Raw genomic sequence first — 22,770 nt, 5'->3', positions numbered from 1 at the left:
GCCTCCAAGCCACCTCGCCTCCAAGTCACGTGGGGGCTATTGTTATGCCCTGCCTGAGATATAACACACCAATAAGATGGACCATCTTCGTTTGTCTGAATAGCCACGTGCCATTACTGCCCAGCACATTTCCAAGACACTTTGGATACCATTCATCTCAATCGCAACTGCGCCTCTGTTCATACACACCACCAGATGCATGCTTGCACTCTGTGGCTTTTTAGCAACTTAGATGTATGCACAGTTGAAAAACATAGATCATTTGCACCACTATCGCCATTGCGTGAGACTCACAATCAGACACAATACTGTATGTGTCTGTCCTTTTTCCCATTTTTGTGTATCTATTTCTAAGTTTGTGCACGTCTGTTTCTCCATCTATCTCCTTTTGTTTCCCCCTTTATGTTTCTATCTTTGTCTCCATATTGTGAGCGTCTGTCCCTCAGAATTTTTTGGTTTTGGCAAGAGTTAGGATGCCACATGAAACGAAGAGGACGTGATTCCTGCGTTTTGTAAATAATAAAATGGTGAATAAAAGATGTGTGAGGGAGTATTTGTTACATAAATGTATACACCAGTTGGTGTGTTTGTCTTGTGTTTATTTAAAAAAACATGTTTACAAGTGCTTTTATGCAGGGAGAGGCTTGCTGGGACTTGTAGGCCACCTGTCAAGAACAATATAAATTATTTCATTACCAATTAACCCCACACCCACCACTACCAGTGGTGATTTGAGCCCAGGGCTGGTTGTTCCATGATAAGGGAGACCCCAGTTTTTGGGCATCTTGACTTTCCATGGGATTCCAGCCCTGGGCTGACCAGTTTTTGGCTGGTAAACATTATAGCAGAGGGACCACACACTAATGCTATAGCATTAAGGTCCGCGGTCAGAAATCTGTACAAACTACATTTTCAGCCAGATAACTTACAGTAGGGTCTGAAGAATATTGAGCAGCACTTCTCATATTGGCACCCAATGACACTAGTTTTTACCCAAGCGTTGGCCACAGGTACAGCTTACACATCGAATGGTTGGAAATTGGTTTTTCGGTCCTATTATTGTATAGCGTGTACCCAGCTTTAGTATTAGTGTGGGAGATTGCTAGCATTGCATGTTGTAGATTGGTGCGATGTCCTTTTCTCCAAAAAAGTGGCCTGGTACAAAGTCAGTTTGCTTTTGTTGTTTAGGAATGAAGGAAGGAATGCCTGCACCAATCATAATTTATCTTATCCTTACCAGGTATACAACAATTGCAAAATGCAAATGAGATAAATATTGCACAAAAATATTAACTTTTAGATCAGAAACGTTATATAATTACATAGAGCACACATACATCAATGTAATGTATTTAAAAAAGCCCATAAATAGCATCTGACCTTTCTGATGTCTTCATGCTGAATAAATGATTGACCTAGAGTTGCAATGATGAATATTAAATGAGACATAATCAATTATACCAAAAAGCAGCTGGTTAAAGTCCAGGAAAGCTGTAAAGATCAATGAAGGCTCGTGGAACACCAAATGAGCACAATACAAAAACAAAAAATAGCATTGTTATAGAATTAACTTTTTTTCTGATTTGTATGGAATAATAAGATTAGCCCCTTCCCTGCGGAGGATGACTGGGGTTCATCATTGAATATACAGTGAATAATGAGTTCCACTTGTCATCCGCAGCAAAGTACCCCCCACTACTGTACCTGCTTTTTTCCAGCACTAATCACAGGTGGGGTGTCCTGAGGGTCAGGGGGCCAGTCCCGGAGCAATGACATCATTTGCGGATGACAAACCCCACCCGGCCTCCGCAGTGAAGGGGTTAAACAGAAAAACTACTTTAAAATATCTTTAGTCTATATTTTTGTTTGAAGTAATTACATTTTAAGCAATGTGCCTTCACAAGCTATGCAGGCACTCCAAACAAAAGATCCCTAACCCAGGAAAGTTTTAATATTTTAGCGATTTCTGTCTATTATAAAATGTCAGTCATATCTTCCTGCTGTTATCAGAGGTTTACCGCAATACATATGGCTTGCAATTTGTATTAATTCTATGGCACTGCACTGTGGCGATATGCCAGGGGTGTATTTATAATGGGTGCAGTGTGTGAGGTGCACATGGGCACCTGGGTCCAGGGGACCTACAGTGCACACCCTGTACCCATATTTAGTTATACTTACCTTTCTGCAAACTCCGGTGTGCTGCTCTGTGGTGGCGACCATTTTCCCGGTGACTTGCGCATGCGCAGAAAAGATGTCCCTGGGAAAAAGGCGCGGACGCACGATAGGCAATGCCATTTGTAGATGGCGTTGCCAATAAAAGCCTATGGGCTTCTCCATCCCCCTGTGGATTGCGCATTCACAGGCCGATGGGGGCATGAGGATAACTCAATTTTTATCCAAAAATTAATACATAGCACCCAAAGTGTTTAAAGTCAGCCCAGTATATCTTCATTCCACAAATATTTGTCTTCTAGAAAAAGGCAACCTTGGCTTATGTACAGCAAAATCCCTTTCAGTTCCTAGGCTGTGCATTGCAAAGAACCAAATTTTACCATCATAGCTGAAATTGCAATATGCAGTTAGCTGCAGGACTGCTGAAGAATGCTTCTCTCAGGTCTCATGCTGGTCTACTGTCTAGACGTGCCATGAACCTGCCTTAAAGCACTATTAAAGGCAGAATAGAGATGAATGATTTGAATGCAAGTCAGTTTTTTGGATGTTGCATGTTTTCAAACTGTACATTCTCCGGAGCTGAGGGTATGTAAGGAATGGTGAAGCGGTATACGCAACTCAGTTGCATTTCCACATGTGGTCAATGGGGCATAACTGGGTTGTAAAAATGCATCTTCCAAAAACTACGTTGAACTGCAGGTGGGGAAGTATTAAAATGTTAGGAGCGGGGATGTCTTAAGAGAGGAGGGGGCCCGTGTGCATCTGGCCAGCCACCGCAGAAGCAGTAGACTCTGGGCCTAGAGTGTGCCCAGAGTCTAGTGTGCATGCGCAGAACGCCGGAAAAATGGCAGCGGCGGCCATTTTCCGGTGTTCTGAGCAGCGCTGACACCCGACGCAGGACCACGGACAGGTGAGTTTTAGATAATATGGGTGCAGGGTGTGCGGTGCGGGGTCCCCGTGGACCCGTGTGCCACTGGTTCAGAGAGAGTTAGGGCCTAAATCAGAGATGAACATATATCTCTGATTGTTAGGGGTCTACACCTGTGCAGGACCCATTCTGAACATGTGCAGAATGGGTCCTGCAATTTTACTCGGAGGTCCTCCAAGCTACAGCATGATTGAAGTGCTGTGGCGTTTGGAGGGCATTGCGGGGGCGTGTCTGGTCACAGTTTACCGGTAGGGATGAAGTCAGGATCTGCGTTGATGCAGAATTCTGACTTTTACGTGACCAGCACTGGGTCAGGCTGCGGAAACTCCAGCTCCAGCTCCCTAACCAAAGGAGCAACCATCAGTCACGATCGTTGCGATGGTGATTCAAGCCTGTGACCTCGGTCGCAGTGCTGGGGTCACAAATGCAGCAAGGAGGTATCTTACACCTCCTTCTGCATTTGCATCGGAGATGGTCGGATTTGCATAGCTGCTTGTGTGCGGCTCTGCAAATCCGTCCAACTCTGAATCAGGCCCTTAAATTTGAGAGTGGTATATGCAAATTCAAATCTAAATTGCAGTGTACAAATAAAGGTTTTCAGCATTTGTAGACAACATCCAAAAGCAGGCAGTATTTACTCTGCATACAAAACTGAAAATCTATATTTTTGCACCCCTTGCATGGTTTGCTGAGGTAATAAGGTACTTGCTTTTTTTTGCATTGCTCCCAACTCAGAATCAGACCCCATGAGAGTACAGATTTCTTTAATAATAATCTTGATACTTTTTTATTATTATTATTTATTATTATTATTTTATTTTTTTTATTGAGCCATTGCTGAAATATGGGATGCTAAAATGTTGGAAGAATATATGGTATTAATCTTTCCATTTCGGAGGGACTAATTTTAAAATATTTGTAACATGATGATTATCATAGAAAAGGAAGGTAACGGGGGAAAGATTGTAGTACAGAAAATATTTTAAAAAAAGTAAATTGTTTCAAACAACTGTGCGAAACTGAAATATTAAAAATGAAGTAGTTGCCATTAAAAAGAGAGTGATAGTTTTCCACAGAACTTTGGGCCTGATTCAGACTCGCTAGCTAGATGCGTTCGCGTTAAGCCGTCAGCTGCCAAAGTATGCAAATCCTGCGATTACACGGCAAGGCATTAGCGCACCCACTATGTCTTGGCGTGTGTCGCGGTGTATATTTAGATGCCCACCAGCCTGTCTTAAGACACCCACTTTCCCTTAGTAATACACGTCATCTCTAGGAAGTGTATTCAACAATCGGTAACATCGAGTAACTTCGGACCCATACACAGCACTTGTGACTGAGCATACCCTACCGCAAGCACCGCGAGTGCTTCAGTGTGTAATTCAGCCATGTGACGTGTATGATGACACTCCGTCTTAATTATGCACACCTCTGAAACGGCATTAAGACGCACAGACATCCCTGCATTTGCACAAACACCCCCCCGTTTCCATCGACCAACCCCTGTCACCACCCACAAATGGCTCGTCCTGTCACTCATTCTAGCGAGGCGTCTATGTACAAGGGGCGATCGCTTCATGATCACATGGACTATTTTGCACACGTGCACTGCGTCTTATACGCATGCACAGATTGCAAACATCATCAGGTAATGTGCGAACGCAGCCTACCGAGCAGGTCTGAATCGGGTTCTTTGTGCCTTGTTAGCTTATTGATTGATTTGTGTCTGTTCCTTTCTCTGTAGAATACTGTAGGATAACTATACTAAATATTTTACCTGAAATTAATTACAGTTATCAACAGCCACCGAGAGACCAACTGTATCTGAGTTTTTTTCTTCAGCTGCTACCAAGTTATGTATTCCAGATAAATTCCAGAGAAAGTACAGTATATTGCTTGAATCTCTGAGTGTTTGAAAACTATACTATTACTGATCTTTTTTTTTTTAACTGATAGAACATATTTTTAGTTTGTATGTTCCTTTGATGTTAGCAGTTTGTGCACATTTATTTAACACAGTGAAGGCTTATTCAGTACTCAACATATCTCATCCTTGATTTTAATCTTTCCAGTTGTGCTATTGCATATTTATTTGAAATTGTTTAAAATGGCATTGGTGAAAAACTAATTTAGATTTGGTTGTGATTTCTTCTTCCAACTTCTTGGATCAGAAAGGGGTTCTTCGAAGTACCCAGATATGCATAATTTTTTTATATGGCTGAACGTGTACAGGATTTTTTTCCTGATCTGCAAAGTATTCTATGTATAATATATCTAATTCAGATACATGGACAATTTTTATGTTGCAAACTGAACTATTAGATGTATTACTTGATTTCAGTAATTATATTAATAAGTCATAAGATTATTATATTTATACTAAAATGCAGTAGCATTAAATTATTTTCTACATAACACAGCAAAAAAAATACATTTGTTATTACTTTTGAATTTTAAGTCAACTGATAATATTTAGAGATGTGCGGGGACCCCATGTTTTGATTTTGGATCTGGATTCATATTTGTGTTTTGGTTTTGCAAAACTCCCCTTACATGTTTTGGTTTTGGATCTGTATTTTTATTTTAAAAAAATTATAAAAACAGCTAAAATCAGGTGCACCAGAGAGTCTGAGTGATAATACATGTTTTTTCTCCTAAACCTAGTCCACAAGCAGAGAGATTTTTTGCTTATCTATGATCTACAAGCTTGCAAGCATTTCTGTTGACTGTTGTGAATAATGTATGTTGTACATATTACTGAGTAATACTAAATACTGTGTATTCTACGTTATTCTGTTAATTTTCACATTGTGGTTAAAAATATGTTGCAAATTAATAATGTATTAAAGCAATAACCAATAAAATGTTTGTCTATGCAAAAAAGACCATCCACAATGCCCCCCCCCCAAAAAAATACAGCACATAATGAAAATAAAAATTGTGCAAGATGGAATTGTCCTTGGGGCCTGCTACCCATACTAAAAAGGACATGCACTGTTTAACAAACCAATAACACTTCAGCAACAGGGACTGCCACCTTGTAGTGACTTCGCACTTGAGGTGCCACCTGCTCGCCAAACCGCTTTGCCGAGTGTGCCAGCTACGCGGCTATTACACTGCTGGATTTCCCCTCTTACTTAACAAATGCCTAGCCGCGGGGCCGCGGCTTAAACACAGTGCGGCTACTTACATTGGAGACAGACGGATCACGCAGCTGTCTGATAAAGTTTCCATCCAGCTGGTAGGAACAGCGATCCCACTGTGCTGCCGGAGGGCTTATTACTAACAGCACTGACAGATCCGTTTATCTGAGGAGGTGATATCTTTTGGTATGTGCACTACATGTGGATGTTTGTTTCAGGCTACTATGTAGCCACGTTATTTTTTGCTACAAACTGTAGCGGATTACAACAGGATACTTTTTCTACAGACATTGTCTTTTCCCATTTGTTTTCCAACCATATGGACACATTTTGCTAGTCTTATAAGTGTCAACATTTCTGTATATTATTGCTGTCTCTTTTACTAGTTGTAGGAGATGTTGGAGAACAGTACAGTGTTCAGATTTATATAAGTGCTTCACTTTTCTATTTTTGTTATGTGAGATATATTACGTGTTTTGTGATATGTTCATACACATGTACTAGAACATTATTACACCTTTTTAATAAGTGTATATTAAATCTTATATTATATACAAATTATCTGTTATGTGTTTGTGTGTGCAGTGCTCTTCAGCCTTTTTTCCTACTGCCACTTTTGTGGCTGAAGTCCTTGATTTGTTTATACCCCCACAAAACAAATTTTTTAAAGGACTACCTCTGATCATGATGAGGTTGATGATGAGAGTGTTGGCAGTTCAGATTACATGTGCTGGTCCAAACTGCTGGTAGCTGATACTGAATTTGGTGTTATTATTTTACAAATCATTATAATTTTGTTAAACAAGTTGCATGAACCTGCTGCAAATGACCTAACAGGGAGGGGGGGCCTAGATGTTTAACGTCCCAACTATAAATGGTACAAATGTGTTCACAAATGTTGTCATGTTTTTAATTAAAATAATTCCATACCCAAGAGATGGCTTTTCTGGTCTTATGCCCAGGGATGACAATGGCTATTGTTTTATCATGAGGAAGAACTGCTGCCACTGGTGGCTGACTTACACAAAAAAACATCCTCATTAGCTTTAGATAGTACACAAATATCTCCCTCATCCTCCTTTTGCACTTCCACACTAGCATCCTCAAATTCTTATACTGTATGTGGTATGTTTACTTGTGCTGTTCATCCCTATATTTTTAGAGGGTACAGAAATGGTAGAAGGAAACCTCTACAAGTACAGTATCAGAAATTTCAGACTCACACGTAGCACTCGTGGACACCCTTAAACTTTCCTCAAGGATTTAGGAACATTTCTGAACACAGTTTGTTCTTCAACCTTAGTGTTTTTTTCTGCACTGATTTTTCTGTTTTACATTTGACACCTCTTCTGAGGTGTTGCATCATCATGTGAGGTTATGGAAGACAATGCCTGACTGACTGCAGTTCTAGAACCGCCACTTGCAAATAAAGGCCAAGGCCTGAGCCTTACCTTGCCACTAAGTATGGTGTATAGCATGTTGCCAATTTTATGTTTTTCATCAGGAAACTTTCCCTTTAATATTAGAGGTGATGTTTTTTCTTTAACATTGTAAAATATTGTTTTGATTTCAGGTGCCCTGTATTAAAAACCTCGAGGCCCTTGAACACCAGCTTTAGTAGATGTTAAATGACTGGTATCATCATGACTGGCAGCAGCTGCTACAATAGTATTTGGTTGCTGTTCCTACTCTTCTATCGACTAATTGTGATCTATATGGACTCACAGAGCTGATATGAATGGTAACACGGCACCTACTGAACATTATTTTTTAATAGGGTACACTGCCTGGACACACAAGTTTTAGAACCAAAAAAGTTTTATTTTTTTAACAAATGACACCAGTTCACACTGCAACACACAGCACTTACACTGAATGTTATTTTTTTAACAGTGTACTGCCCGAACCCAAGTTTTCTAACAATTTTTTTTTTTAACAAATGACAAGGGTTACACTGTGACTCTTCACTAACACAGTTTTTTCTTAGTGCTGCAGGCAGGCCACAGCTCTTTATAGTCTGCCACAGCAGTGCTTAGTTGCATCTCACAGCCTTTCTCTGACACTCGCCCACAGGCCACCTTCCATTTTGTGTGAAATGATGCCGCAATCATGAAGGAGGCTCTTTTCAAATGTGAAACAAGCAAGATCCGACACTGGGTAGATCACATTTTGCCTTGTTTTGGATTCTGAGTCTGCGAGAAAACCCAAGCTCTGGGTCGGATTTACTTGGTTATGCAAAATTCGAGTGGGTTCGGGTTTAAAAAAACCGAACCCGCACATTACCTAGAATTGAGCAGTTTGGTTTCCATGGAAATGAAACACACCTGAACTTTGTGGTTTGAAGTGATTCCAAGTCCTATCTCAGGTCTTCCCGCCAAGCTTGGATCCCAAAATGAGGCAAAACATCATCTTCCCAGTGATAGATCTTGCATGTTTTGGATTGCATATAAAAGTATCACCCTCATGATTGGGCAGTATTTCACACAGGACAGCAGTGGGAGAGGGTGTAGGACTGTGGGCTGGAGCACTGTGAGACACTGTGTTAAACAAATGCTAATAAGTTTTTTTTTGGTTTCTTAATGTGAACCTGCACCTTTTTATTCTAGGAAATATTTTACTGCAGTATACTATATTGTTCTTTTGTCCAAAAAATATTTGAAAATTTTTTATGTGTTTGAGGCTGCTGTACACAAGAAGACCTTTTGGTTTTGATTTTTTTCCCAGTATATGAAAAAAGATCCCCCCCCATTTATTTTCCTGTTTTCTAAAAACAAACAAAACTGCAGTCTTTTCTGACTGAATTTAAAAATATTGGCCCTGATTCAGAGCCGGACGCTCTGACCAGAGCGCTCGCTCTGAAACAGGGCCCACCTCCATAAATATGGAGCGTCCTCCTGGACACTCGTATAGCTGTGGGTCACCACCCACAGCCTATACGAGCGTGCAGGATGATGGTCGTGATGGTCTTGACCATCGCGACCATCGCCAGTGCGAGCAGAAGCCTGCGGTTGAGTGATTTTGGCTCTATCAGAGCCAAAATCACTCCCACTGACATCACTAGTGATGTCAGTGGGGCCGGCTTCTGACGGTATGCGTTCCCTTGGGAAGGCTTCCGTCTGGCAGGCACGCCCCCTTTGATCAGACACAACGAGCGAAGGAAAGTCCTTCGCTTGTCGCGTCTCGCGCATGCGCACGACGGAGCTCCCTCCATCGTGCGCATGCGCAGTGCACACCATCGACCCACTTGCGAGCGGACAGCCGCTCGCGTGTGGGTCTGAATCAGGCCCATTATGTATTCAAATTGTCTGTGTGCAGTGGTGTCCCACCCTTAATCTACACCCCATAGTAATTCTCACAAAGACTCTTTCCTCCAAGTGTGTGCAAACAATTGTCATTGTTGTCTGTGTCTAAAAAAACAAAAACATTAGTACAAAAAAATTGCATAGTGAATTATCCTTTCAGTGTAAGCGACAGTGGGCCTGATTCAGAGCCGGACGCTATTTGCGCTCGCTCGTTCAGAAAAAGGGGCCAGCTATTTAAATTGAGCGCTCGCTCTTTGCGGTCTGTTGACGCCTCTATGTGTGAGGGAGCGAACGAAACATGCGCTCGCTATTTTGTAAAGACGCCCCCTGGCCGCTCGCATCATACGTCATCTCCGCTATTTATTAGATTAATCGAGTACATCGAAAGGCGTCTGAACTGCTCGCAGTGCTTGTAGTTGGATTTTCCTACCGCAATCATGCGAACAGTTCAGGCTAAGAAACAACCAAGTGACGTGGTCGATGACGCTGCTTTGTTAATTATGCACACCCTTAAAACGCCCGTTTTGACCGTTTGGCACGCCTGCTTTCGGATCTCCACTCCCAGTTTTCAAGCACCTTCCCTTGTTACCACCCACAAACACCTCATCCTGTCACTCAAATTAGCAGGCACTCGCAATTTTGCGAACACACGTTTTCCCACCGCACTGACTGGTTGGCTCATGCGCATTACGACCCATACACATGCACAGATGTGCGAACATCGCTCGGAGCAAACGAGCGGCCGCTTACGAGCGGCTCTGAATCAGGCCCTGTGTGTGCGGTGTTGTCACATCCTTAATCTGCATCTGCACCCCAAAAACAATTCTTACAAAAAAACTGTTCTTCTAAGTGTGTGAAAACAATTGCCAGTATTATCTGTATCTAAAAAACAAAGCCATTAGTGCCAAAAATATTGCATAGTGTGTTATCCTTCCAGTGTAAATGATAGTGTGTGCACCTCAAAACAATTCTCACAAAGATGACATGCAGATGTCTCCTACTTCAGTTTTACCTGCAAATGCTGCTGCCAGGAAACAAACATACCATTCCCAAGATTCCCATTTGTGAGGAGGATGTCAATTCAGTGCACCAGTGTGAAACCCCATTATGACATCGTCAGGCTTTTTCACCTCTACTGTGACTCAATTTGATGGAGTAAGCATGGATAGAATAGTGGAAAATGATTTTAATAACAATGAACAAATTAGCATATCACACATACTGGGAAGAAATGACAGTACTTTGGAGCACCTTCTGCAAGCTAACTTTGCTTTACTTAAGCTGCCTACCCTCCAGTGTGTACTCGGAAAGAGTGCTTAGCACAGCTAAGACTCTCAAGAGCAATTGGCATAGTAGCCTACTTCCTTTAAAATTGTGAAAAACTGATGTTCATAAAAATGAACTTTGCCACCATAACAACGATGTACAGAGACTTCTGTAACAGTGGATACCAGTGGGGATGAGCTAATATTGTGTGGTAAGGTGAGGGTGTGGATGAGGATGATAATGATATCTTCCAACTGTAGACATTATTAACAGTGTTAGCTGCCTTAAGCCCTTTGGTAGCTTGTTTTGTTGGGGGCCAAATAAACCAAGCACTTATGCCTCAAAGTGGCAGTCCTTGTTGCTGAAGTGCTTGGATTGTCCTTTTTAATATACAACATAAGAATGGGTGGGAGGGTCCAAGGACAATGTCATCGTGCACCACTTTTCATTATGGGCTTTTCCAAGATTGTGTGTTTGACAGGCAGTGTACTGTATATTACTGTACTTTACCGGAGAGTTCATGTTCTTTTGTATCTTGCAATGCCATTCATCACCAGCTTCTCATCCAGGCATATAGGACTCACACATAGATTTACATGTGTCCCATATCAAATGAATCAGTCCAGTCTCCTGGTGAATCTTCATTACATCACATTGCAACTGATTACGACGCATTTTCAGGTGAAAAAGACACTCTGCGCAAGCAGAGTCACATGGGACATTGTGGCTCATTCACGGCAGACATCACATGCCACATGGCATTTTGAGGCAAAGCATACAAGGACACATCTGTATGTAGTGTGCAGCCACACACTACACAAATCTGCTTAGCTGCAATTAAAAATTTCAACTAGCTTCATATAATTAGAATTATGACACTTCCTAGGCAGGAGCAAATAGCTCACGTGGTAAGTGTCTGATTGTGGTATATGAGGTTAGGAGTTTTTGGTATGCTGTGCAATATATTTTCTTTTTAAAACAGGGAGATTTAGCTGAAGTTGCACGTCTCTTATATGTAGAGGAGCCAATCAAAGGAGCCTGCCTGCATTGAGAGAAAACTTGCAAAGTTGAGGAAACATTGCATTCTCCCCATTGAAGGGCTACCCATTGTAGAGAAGAAGACAAAGCTGTTTCTGTTTTAGGGAAAAAATTGGGGCATCAGGAAGGGTTTATGGGTACACAGAAACCCCACCGCTTGCACAAGCATGTGCTAATATATATGCTGGCCACTGATGCTCTCTGTTAGCCTAGCTTCCACCCTGCTCAGTAGTCAGTAATAGTTATATCAATTTGTAAATTTTTCAGTCCCGAGATGAATTGTGGCTCTAAATTCCATCTGCAGAAAAATAGTGCCTTACAGATGTGTCCGGCTACATCTTTGCTCATAGCATGCCATAGAGGTTTCTAAATCATGGCATGATAATAGCACGGCATGGCGTGGTAAGGCGCAGTGAGACTTGACAACATCCATGGCATGCAATACACAGCTTCACCGCTGGGTGGCCAGTGCTCCACTGAATAAGTGTAATTACAGTGTAAGTGGTGAATAATACAGCAGTGGATGGATACAGTATGACACTACAGAATACAATTGAACAGTAAGCCATGACAGGCGGACCAATAACATACTGTACAGTATTGCAGAGTGTGAACAGTGACTTTATTACAGCATACAATACTGTAGTAATTCTGTATGGCAGGTTATTTTTGGCAGTGTTGTGTGGCACTCACACAGTGATGGCATGCATTAGAAATTAGTAGTAGGGTTTTAGCAGTGCTGTATGAAATTATCAATGAACCACAAATCTCAGCCCAGAAAGAGGTGCCTTTAGAATGCAAAGTGACTGTGTGGTTTATGCCACACATGTTGGCACTGCTGTGTTTGTACAACATGTCGCTAATCAGTATGCATCAGTAAGTGCTGGTCACTGTGGCACTGTAGAAAGTGGTGTATAGCGCTCACATAGTGATGACATGCCTTAGAAAATGAGTAGTGGGACTTGAACAGTGGTGTATAAAACCATCACTGAACTACAAGTCTCAGCCCAGGTGTCTCTGGATTACAAACTGACTCTGCATTTTATGCCGCACAGTCGCGGCAATGTCAGCACAGCTGTGCCACTAGCAGCTTGTACAACATGTCGCTAATCAGTATGCTTCAGTAAGTGTTGATTACTGCGGTACTGTAGAAATTGGTGTGTAGCACTCACACAGTGATGACATGCCTTAGAAAATGAGTATTGGGACTTGAGCAGTGGTGTATAAAACCATCACTGAACTACAAGTCCCAGCCCAGAAAGAGGTGTATCTGTATTACTGACTGTACATTTTATGCCACACACTTGCGGCAATGTCGACACTGCTGTACCACTAGGAGCTTGGACAACATGTCGCTAATCTGTACACATCAGTAAGTGCCAGTCACTGCGGCACTCCGAAATCTATGGAGTGGGTGCTATTCTCATGCCGCGACTTAGATGCCTGTATGGCGCGCTGCAAGCAAAGATGTAGTTTATTCAAATATAATGGCCTGCACCCATCTTCAAAAGGAACTAGAATACTGAGTGAACAGTTTGAAAGCTTCACTAAGAGTAAGAACTATTTAAACTAGAAGACGGGGACAGTGAACCAAACAAGATAGAAGAAATCTGCTCCCCCGATAAAGAGGTATTATTTCTGCTGGCAAATTGAACAGGAAGTATATCCACAGCAACAGAAGGTAATTCAGAACAAAGTGAAATAAACATAGGCAGAGAGATGAACATACCTAGGAACAGGAGAAATAAGCAAACAAATAAAACGCTAAGAGCATGGTGCAATGAAAATCATGACTGGGACATAGCTATACTGGGATATACTTTATTTAGGAAGGACAGAATGGGAAGAATAGGAGGAGGAGTAGCAATGTATGTCAAGGAAAGCATAAATACTACATTAATACATAGTATTGAAGAAAAATACGAGTCCCTTTGGGTGACTATAGAAACAGGGGTGAAAGTGATTCTTCGTATTGGGGTGATCTTCAGACCACCAGGTCAGGAAGAGGAACTGGACAATAAACTATTGCAGGACATCACTAAAATGGCATTAAAAGGATAGGTTATAATCATGGGAGATATTAATCTACCCGATATAAACTGTGGCAAGTTCCACTAGAAGTAGGGACATCCTGAATGAATTGCAGGGAGCCTCCCTCCAGCAATTGGTGAGAGAGCCCACTCGGAAAGACGCAATATTAGACTTAATACTTACAAATGGAGACAGAATATCTGATGTAAAAGTGGTTGAAAACCTGGGGTCCAGTGATCATCAAGCAGTATGGTTCAGAATAAAGACAGATACTGACTCATCTCATACGAAAACAGAGGTGTTAGATTTTAGGAGGGCTGATTTTGCAGGGATGGGAAGATGTGTAAGCAAATCTTTGGCAGAGTGGAGGAACTTGAAAGGAGTGCAGGAGAGGTGGGAAAATTTAAAAAGTGCCATATTAAAGGCAACAGACCTTTGTAACAAAAGGGTTAGGAAAACCACAAGGAAAAGGAAGCCAGTGTGGTTTGGGAAAGAGGTAGCCAATATTGTGAAAGCAAAAAAGAGGCCTTTAGGAAATACAAGCAGACGCAAAATAATGAAGACAAAGAGGTGTATCTTGTAATACAGAAGGAGGCTAAGAAAGTAATCAGATGTGCAAAGGCAAAAGCTGAGGAGAAATGGCACATTCAGTGGGTAAAGGGGGAAAAACTTTCTTTAAATATATAAGCGAAAGGAGAAAAACAAAAGGTGGAATAAAAAAACTAAAGACAGAAAGAGGGAGTCTTGTTGAGGGAGACAATGTAATAGCTGAACATCTTAATAATTATTTATGTTCAGTACTCACTACTGAAAGAGAGGGCAAGGGGCCACAGCTAAGTTGCAGGTGTAATCAGAAAAATGAGGTAGGAACAAACACATTTACAGAGGAGAAGATCCCAACAGAACTCTCAAAACTGAAAGTGGATAAATCAATGGGGCCAGATGGGATACATCCAAGGATACTAAAAGAGCTTAAAGGGGTGCTGGTAACACCATTAACAGAATTATTCAGTAGCTACTAGAGTAATTCCAGAGGACTGGAAAAGAGCAAACATTATCTCACTGCACAAAAGTGGAAGCAAGGAAGAGGCAAGCAACTACCGACCAGTGAGCCTTACATCAGTAGTAGGGAAATTGATGGAAATACTCTTAAAAGAAAGAATCATAGATTATCTCAAATCCAGCAATTTGCAGGATTCCATACAGAATGGATTTACCGAGGGGAGATCATGTCAAACAAATCTTATTGACTTTTTTGACTTGGTGACTAAGGAAATAGATAAAGGGGGGGCCATAGATATAGCTTATCTAGACATTAGTAAGACTTTTGACACTGTTCCACATCGCAGACTGTTAAATAAACTGGAACGCATATGACTGGATACAAAGATAGTTGAATGGATAAGATCATGGCTGCAGGATAGGAAACAGAGAGTTGTAGTAAACGGAGTGCAGTCTCAACAGGGAAATGTTACCAGTGGAGTACCTCAGGGATCTGTACTTGGACCAGTGCTTTTTAATATCTTTATTTGTGACATTGCAAATGGTATTGAAGGGAAACTATGCCTTTTTTGCAGATGACACAAAGGTATGCAACAGGGTAGACACATCAGGAGGGGTAAAACAAATGACTGATGATCTAGGTAGACTAGAGGAATGGTCAAGAACGTAGCAACTACAGTTTAATGCCAAAAATTGCAAGATCATTCACTTAGGTCTCAAAAATCCAAAGGCTAAATATAGTATTAATGGCACTATACTGCAAACTACTGAAGAGGAAAGGAATCTAGGAGTCACTATTTCAGGTGACTTAAAGGCAAGCAAACATTGTAACAAAGCAATGAGGAAGGCAAGTCAGATGCTTGGTTGCATAGGGAGAGAAATCAGTAGTAGAAAGAAAGAAGTGATAATACCACTGTATAAATCATTGGTACGTCCTCATCTCGAATACTGTGTTCAGTTCTGGAGGCCATATCTCCAGAAGGATATTAATACATTAGAGACTGTACAAAGAAGGGCAACTGAAATGGTGCAAGGTCCACACCACAAAATGTACCAGGAAAGACTAAAAGATCTTAATATGTATAGTTTTTTAGCAGAGAAGGGAAAGGGGGGACATGATAGAAACGTTCAAATATATAAAGGGTTTTAACAAGGTAAAGGAAGGAGACATTCTTCAAAGAAAGAGAAGTATTAGAACAAGAGGACATGTTCTGAAACTGGAGGGTGGTAGGTTCAGGGGAAAGTTGAGGGAAAATTACTTCACAGAACGGGTAGTGGACAAGTGGCCATGGCCATTTTTCTAGCATTTTGCAAATGCCCTGTGAGGAAATAGTTGGGAAAATGGTGCTGTGCCATTTCCCCTGTGATCTACACATGTGCAATATACTCCGGGCACACTCTAGTGCCCAGAGTCTATTGATTCTACGGTGGCCAGCCGACCATGTCAGTCGGCTGCTGGCCACCGGAGTGAGATGATGGGGACCGTGATGGGGGATGCACATGGGCACCCTCCTCTCTAAAGACGCCCCTTAATGAAACATATTAAAAAACAGGTCTTGATATTGTGCTAAAGATAACAGCCTACAAGATGTAAGTTCTTGAGTAAGATGTCATATAAGAGTGTGGAGAAGGAGGATACCCATTGACTAACACCGGATTGGACCTGCAAATGGTCAATATGTTTTTGCAATGTAGCATAGTATAATGAAATGGCTCATTGTGTGGCCTGTGGAGATCTCAGCAACAGGTAAAACTGATTTAGCTAATCCTAGTCTGGAAACCCCTGAAAAATGGCATTTTCGTATTGCTGTGCTTGGTAAGATGCCAGGGGATAGTGTTGAAGAACAGGAATCTTCTCCCCTATTACAGCAAATGTAAGTGTTTTTTATGTATAGTCAACAAGACAGCCACATTCCTGCCACCAAGCAGTAAACTAAAGGCAGCTGCCACATTATTGAATGTCTGGGTTACCCAGGAATGCAAAACAGAGATCTGTGCACATTAAGGGTATAGTCATGTTCAGTGGTGGCTCCTGAGGTGGGGCTGCAGAGCAGTCCAAAATTCAGATAGGAAAAACACACCAACTGCCATTTCAAATGCTGCCAAACATAGATAGCTGGGACTCACTGGCAGTTGAAGTGGCTCCCCTATTTGAATTTTGGACTGCGCTGCAGCCCCATCCCTGAAGCTGCCACTGGTCATGTCTTATAATGTGCCATAATTTACATGTGGATTATAATAAGGTGTTGTCTATAATTTTATGACCAACTTCCGCACTATGCTAGTGAAGAAAGCTGATTACATTGCCCTCAGGCAGAAATTGTTTTCCCAGAGAAGAGTTGGTATAGTCATTATTGTGCAACCAATCACGCAGATATTATTGCAGCGTGATTGTATCACATGACTTGTTGAAAGTTAATGCCCCCATTAGATTAAGCTCTATTCTGGGATGTTTATTTACATTACAGTGTATTGATCTTAGCTTTATCATTTTGTGTCAGCAACAAAGATAGAGATTGCAAGAGATACATTTATGTGGGGAATGTAACCATTTTAATTAGACTTGCTATGCCTAAATAAAATATTGAGAAATGGCTTCACCCCTCCAGCTCCACCAACAAGGCCATAATGACTTTAGTAATATACATACAGTTCTGAGAGTCATTTTGGGAGTTGTATACGCATATAAGTGTTGTGCGAATTTGCTAACGAGAGTGAAATATTCCTACTCCAGGATGGCTTAAAGACTCCAGGAGTTCAACATAAAGCTATGGATTTAGTCATATTGAACTCAAATTCAGAGACACTGCGAAAGTCACGTCACTATCACAAGATCAAACATAGAGAATCCTTGGTATTTCCTATATACAATAAGATATCAGAAAATGTGAGACTTTGACTTTAACAGTACCAATTGGTAACCCTCAAATGTGGAAGAGGCATGGAGTAGACGAAATAGTAGATCTAAGGACAGTAAATCAATGGATAAGTTAATAAAAGGGATGAGAGGGGGCACCTATGACCCCATTAGCCAACAAGGACAAGGAGGGGAAAGTATAAAAATAATAAATAAGGCATTCAAATGGGGGCTCCAAATTGTGCTTCTTGAGTACCTGGAACAGATGGGGCCAAGCTACTGTGTCGAAAGCCTTTAGACTTAATATCATACTTTGCGAGTGGGAATTTTGGGAATCTGCTACAGCAATTGCTGTAAGAATTGCCTTTACAGAATGATGACCAAGGACAAAGCCCAACTGTTTTGGTGTAAAAAAAGGTTAGGGAGAATTGCAACCTATTGGCCAAATATTTAGCAATCTGTATTGAATAAAGCGATCTTAATATAGTGGATCTCTTCATGGTTTGGGAATTAATAGGAGCACATTGGTAAATTATGTTGTCGCTATAAACCATCTAAAGCTCCTGCAGGGGTGGAGTGAGCTCATGTTGGAGCAATTTATAGTATAACCCTGTGAAGTTATCCAGGCTTGGTGCTTATGAGGTTATGTGCTGGAAAGACCCCCTGCAAATTCCTATTCAGTGGAAAGTTTAGGCAGAGCAGCCTCATCCAGTAATCCATCATGCAGAGTAGCATCATCAGGTTTTGGGTTATATACAGTATGTCTGAATAGAAACTGAAATAGGGACAAAATCTATGGGGTAGAGATGTGGGAATCCTTAATAGCCGAGATAAAATAAAACTTCTTCCAAGGCTTAGACATTGTCGATGGGTTTATTTTTAAAGTTAAACCTCAAAAGATGAAAAGAGTCATCAATAAAAATGATCATTTATTAAGAAAGGACTTTATTTTGAGTACTTCTATGCTTGAAATGCCAAATATTGTTTTAAAAAAAGATTTAAAAAAAATGTAAAATTACAGTATTTTAGCTCTTAGCTTTTTTTGAGTCCTATGAACAATAATGGAGATAATGGAGAACCTACATCAAGTTTTCTTGTTAAACATCATGGCAATTTTAGGTGTCATAGAACTAGAGGTACAATGTGATGCATATATGATAAATAAAATGTGTTACCGCTACCATATTTAAAGAGAGTTTTATAATTTCTACTTTTTTGTAATTGTGATATCTCATATGTAGTTTAATCTCCTGAATGTTCCTGCCAACTACAATATGTTAGCAGGACTATTGGGTCTTTCAAGGTACAGTTTATGGAGGACTATCCTTGGTGCAAATGATTTTCGCATGTACACAATTTTGCATAGCCCGTATTCCACTAATGCATCCTTACTGAAGAGAGCCTATAGTATATGTAAACACATCATTACCACCCAGTTATGGCCCTTCAGCTGCAAATGCAGAGGCAACTGATTTGCCCAAGAAGGAACATCAGCCATAATTCTATACTTTCTGCTCCGCAGCATGTGCAGTGGGAAAACACACAAGATACATGTGCAAAACAGACTTGTTTTCAACTCTGCAATATTCCCAGTGCATTAAAGCATTTTTCTAAACATTGCAATACTGATTCAGTAACCCATGGCATAACTAGTATTAAGTATATAAAACCGGTTAACCGTGGTAGGGATAGGTTCTACTAACTACAGTATGTGATAGGGAGATTTGTTGGATTTTTAAATTCCATTTACTTACCCCAGAATAAGTGAGTGATTCCCTAGAGTTTTTTTTTTTTGTCATGAAATTCTTTATCTCCTATCCCCTTTTGAGTTACGATTTTTCTTTTAAATAAGTTACAGCATGTTATGGACTGTGTGATTCTGTTGATTATTTCAGAGCCTCACATTTGCTAAGGTTGTAGTTTCTTCCCCTGATTAGCAAAGGTGCTATTATATATGTTGAATATTTTGGTACTGTACTTTTCCATGGCCTCACCGGAAATGCCATACCCGTGAGCTAGTCCCTCGTTTTCATCAAACTGGGCGATTGCCCAGCACTCCGTGAGTTGCTGTACAGCGCCCAGCCTCTCACAGAGCTGCATCATCCATTCATGGAGACTAATTTCAAGAACGTACTTAAGTGTCGAAAACATATCAGATTGTACCTGTTCTCTATTTCATTAACCATCCTACACATCAACTCATTTTTGTAATGAGACTCAAACAATAACTATATTTATTTTTTTATGTAAACATTTTGACCATTTATTTACTTCCTTTTTTACATTTGCACTTTAACGACCCAATAACTACATAATAAGTACTGTTTGTACTATAAACTGAAAATGTCACTGTTGTTTTGGGAGCAAGAAGTGATAAATGGGGACTTGTAGCATTGTAGCTGATTGGCACTGAACTAAAGGCTAAAAGCAAGGGAATAAAAGGTGCAACATGTTTTTCATAGCAGTAGCTATTCTTGTACTGTAATTCCCTAGATGCAAAATGACCATGATTTAAAGTTTAAGGACTTTTGTTTTGGCCAAAATAGACAACATCCATAATAAACTAATGTAGAAACATTTTTTTAAATATCTTAACTTTTATAGTTCAGATACAGCAATGAGGAAATCAGCATACATTACATTGCTCTATTTAAGAGAATACTAGTTTGTAAACCAATCTAGTAGTAAAATCTGTTGTGCAATATACAGTACTTGATTTCAGGATTACCCATAAAACTGATGAAGCGCAAAAATAACAAATAGATTTTATGACATCAAATGGAAATCAATGGTGTTCATAGACAAGGGTGTCCAGTTCCGTTAACATCACTGCAGCAGTTTTTTTTCCGGTTGAAGACTCATTATCATGCACATGCTAATTAGGTTTTCTACTATTGACAAAATAAAGCTACATTAATTTTTTTGGACAAATATATAATCTTTTTTACTGTAAACTAATTATCAAAAATACATTTGTGCTGATAGATTTAACTACAGTAATTAAAAGGCAATGGATATTATTTTATGTTCATGAATGTGTAATTATATATTTTACATTGTGAACAAATAAAATAACTATTATATTAAATCTTAGGATAACCATATAACTAGTGTTCTATGGCTTAAATATTGTGCAGATGATTTGCAATGCTAGAAAAATTGCAAAATGTGAAATAGTTTAATACATATTCAATTCCGTGCATTTACAAACAGTACTGATTTTGGAAAGGCAGTTTTGATTTGTGGCATCCAAAAATGTGCCATACTGTAATGAGATTATTTTGAGATTAAATGGTTTTTATAACAATATTAATATTTTAAATAGTCTAAAAAAAAACATTTTAATATTATTTAAATATTACTGCAAATGTAACAGCTTATTTAAGTATACATGGTTTTAGATATATGTATTTATCTTGTGTACAGATATTTTTTAACATCTTTGTATACATTTTGTATACATTTTAATGATATATGTTTATCTACACAAATTCAGATCATAGTTAAATGAATTAACGGTTCTATCATTGCCTTGATAGGCATAAATAGCCATTGTTTTATTTCAAGCACCATCATCTTGAAAAAGACCAGAGAGTCCAAACACGTTGGTGGTATTGTTTGTGGACTGCTATATTACTTACCAAGAACCAAAGTCACACGGTGAGAATTTATTCACCTTTTGGTTATTCTGATGTAATACTATCTCCTTGGTAGTATTATTTACAGCACAAGATGTTTTTTATGCATTTTAATTCAATAATTGTTTTTGAAACTCAGTGGAGAGAAAACCGTTCTGCTTAAAAGCAATCCTGGAGGGGCCAAAGAAACTGCTACGGGAGTGCATAAAGCTAGATATGTGTAGGCATACATGTGAGCTGATTATTAATTTATTGTATCAACACAAGGTGACCCCTTTAAAGAGCATTTACGAAATCAAAGATACCTTTATATGCCTGGGATTAACAGAAAGATGTAAGCAGACAAATGAGCGCCACTACTGCATAAATATGTTCACTAAGAGTGATCCACTTTTCCTAAAAAGATTTTTTCATCACAGTAGAAGAAATCTCTCTTTGAAAGTTTAAAGACTGGGTCTATTTTATTTCTATCCCATTGAAGGAATTTGAACTTATTACACTACATATAAGCACTTTTTGTTTTCTCCATATGTGATGTTTTTTGACGTTTGGAGAAGAATACAAATCCATTCTTGAAGAATAAGAACAATAAGCATCATTGTACATCCATATGTTGAATTTGATGTCTGTTGGACTGTGGTATTGTGTTCCTTCTATGGGTCACAGTATTGTCATTTTTTATTTGTATATTCGGTTTGATAACACCAAAAGAGATTACCAGTTGCTCCTCTCTATCGCAAGGGTTATTACAATATTATATTTTGCACCGTGCATTCTACCTGAAATTATTTTTCAAATATAGGCATGCATGCTGCACAGAGGTCAGTACTGCACTATCCCTGTATGAATAGGGATAAAAAAAGCTGACTAGCAAAAACTTAAAAATGCTTCAAGACTGACAAAACCATAAACACATGATGCCTTTGAATTGCCTATGCCATTGTTTAAAGGTGATCTGTGGGATGGCACTCCAGGGAATTATTTTGGGGGGTTGGTTTGATCCTGGAATATATGCTAGTACTCTTTTTAATAAGTCTCTACTAAGTTTTAAAATCATAGTCTGGAATGTAACAGGTCCTCAATTTATGGGGATTTTTCCGTGAGTGAGTGTTCTGCAAATTGCTGAATGTAATTTTGAGAACTCAAGCTGCTGGAGTTGTGTGGGTGATTTAAAACCCACACATCACTGGGTGCTTGGTGGTTTTTTTTTTAACAAATTAGAATCAACAAAAGCTCTGGTGCAAAAAAATATCCAGATAATATAAATTAATATAAAAAAAACAGTATAGTAAAATCTATTTTATAGTGTAGTAAAAATAATTAATAATATATAAATAAATGTGAAAGGAGAGAGAAAAACAGCTATTGCTAACCTAAATGAATCATGGGC

Source organism: Taudactylus pleione, unplaced genomic scaffold (genome assembly GCF_031769625.1).
Source record: "Taudactylus pleione unplaced genomic scaffold, aTauple2 ptg000055l, whole genome shotgun sequence".
Taxonomy (NCBI): Eukaryota; Metazoa; Chordata; class Amphibia; order Anura; family Myobatrachidae; genus Taudactylus; species Taudactylus pleione.
This window is presented reverse-complemented; position numbering follows the sequence as displayed.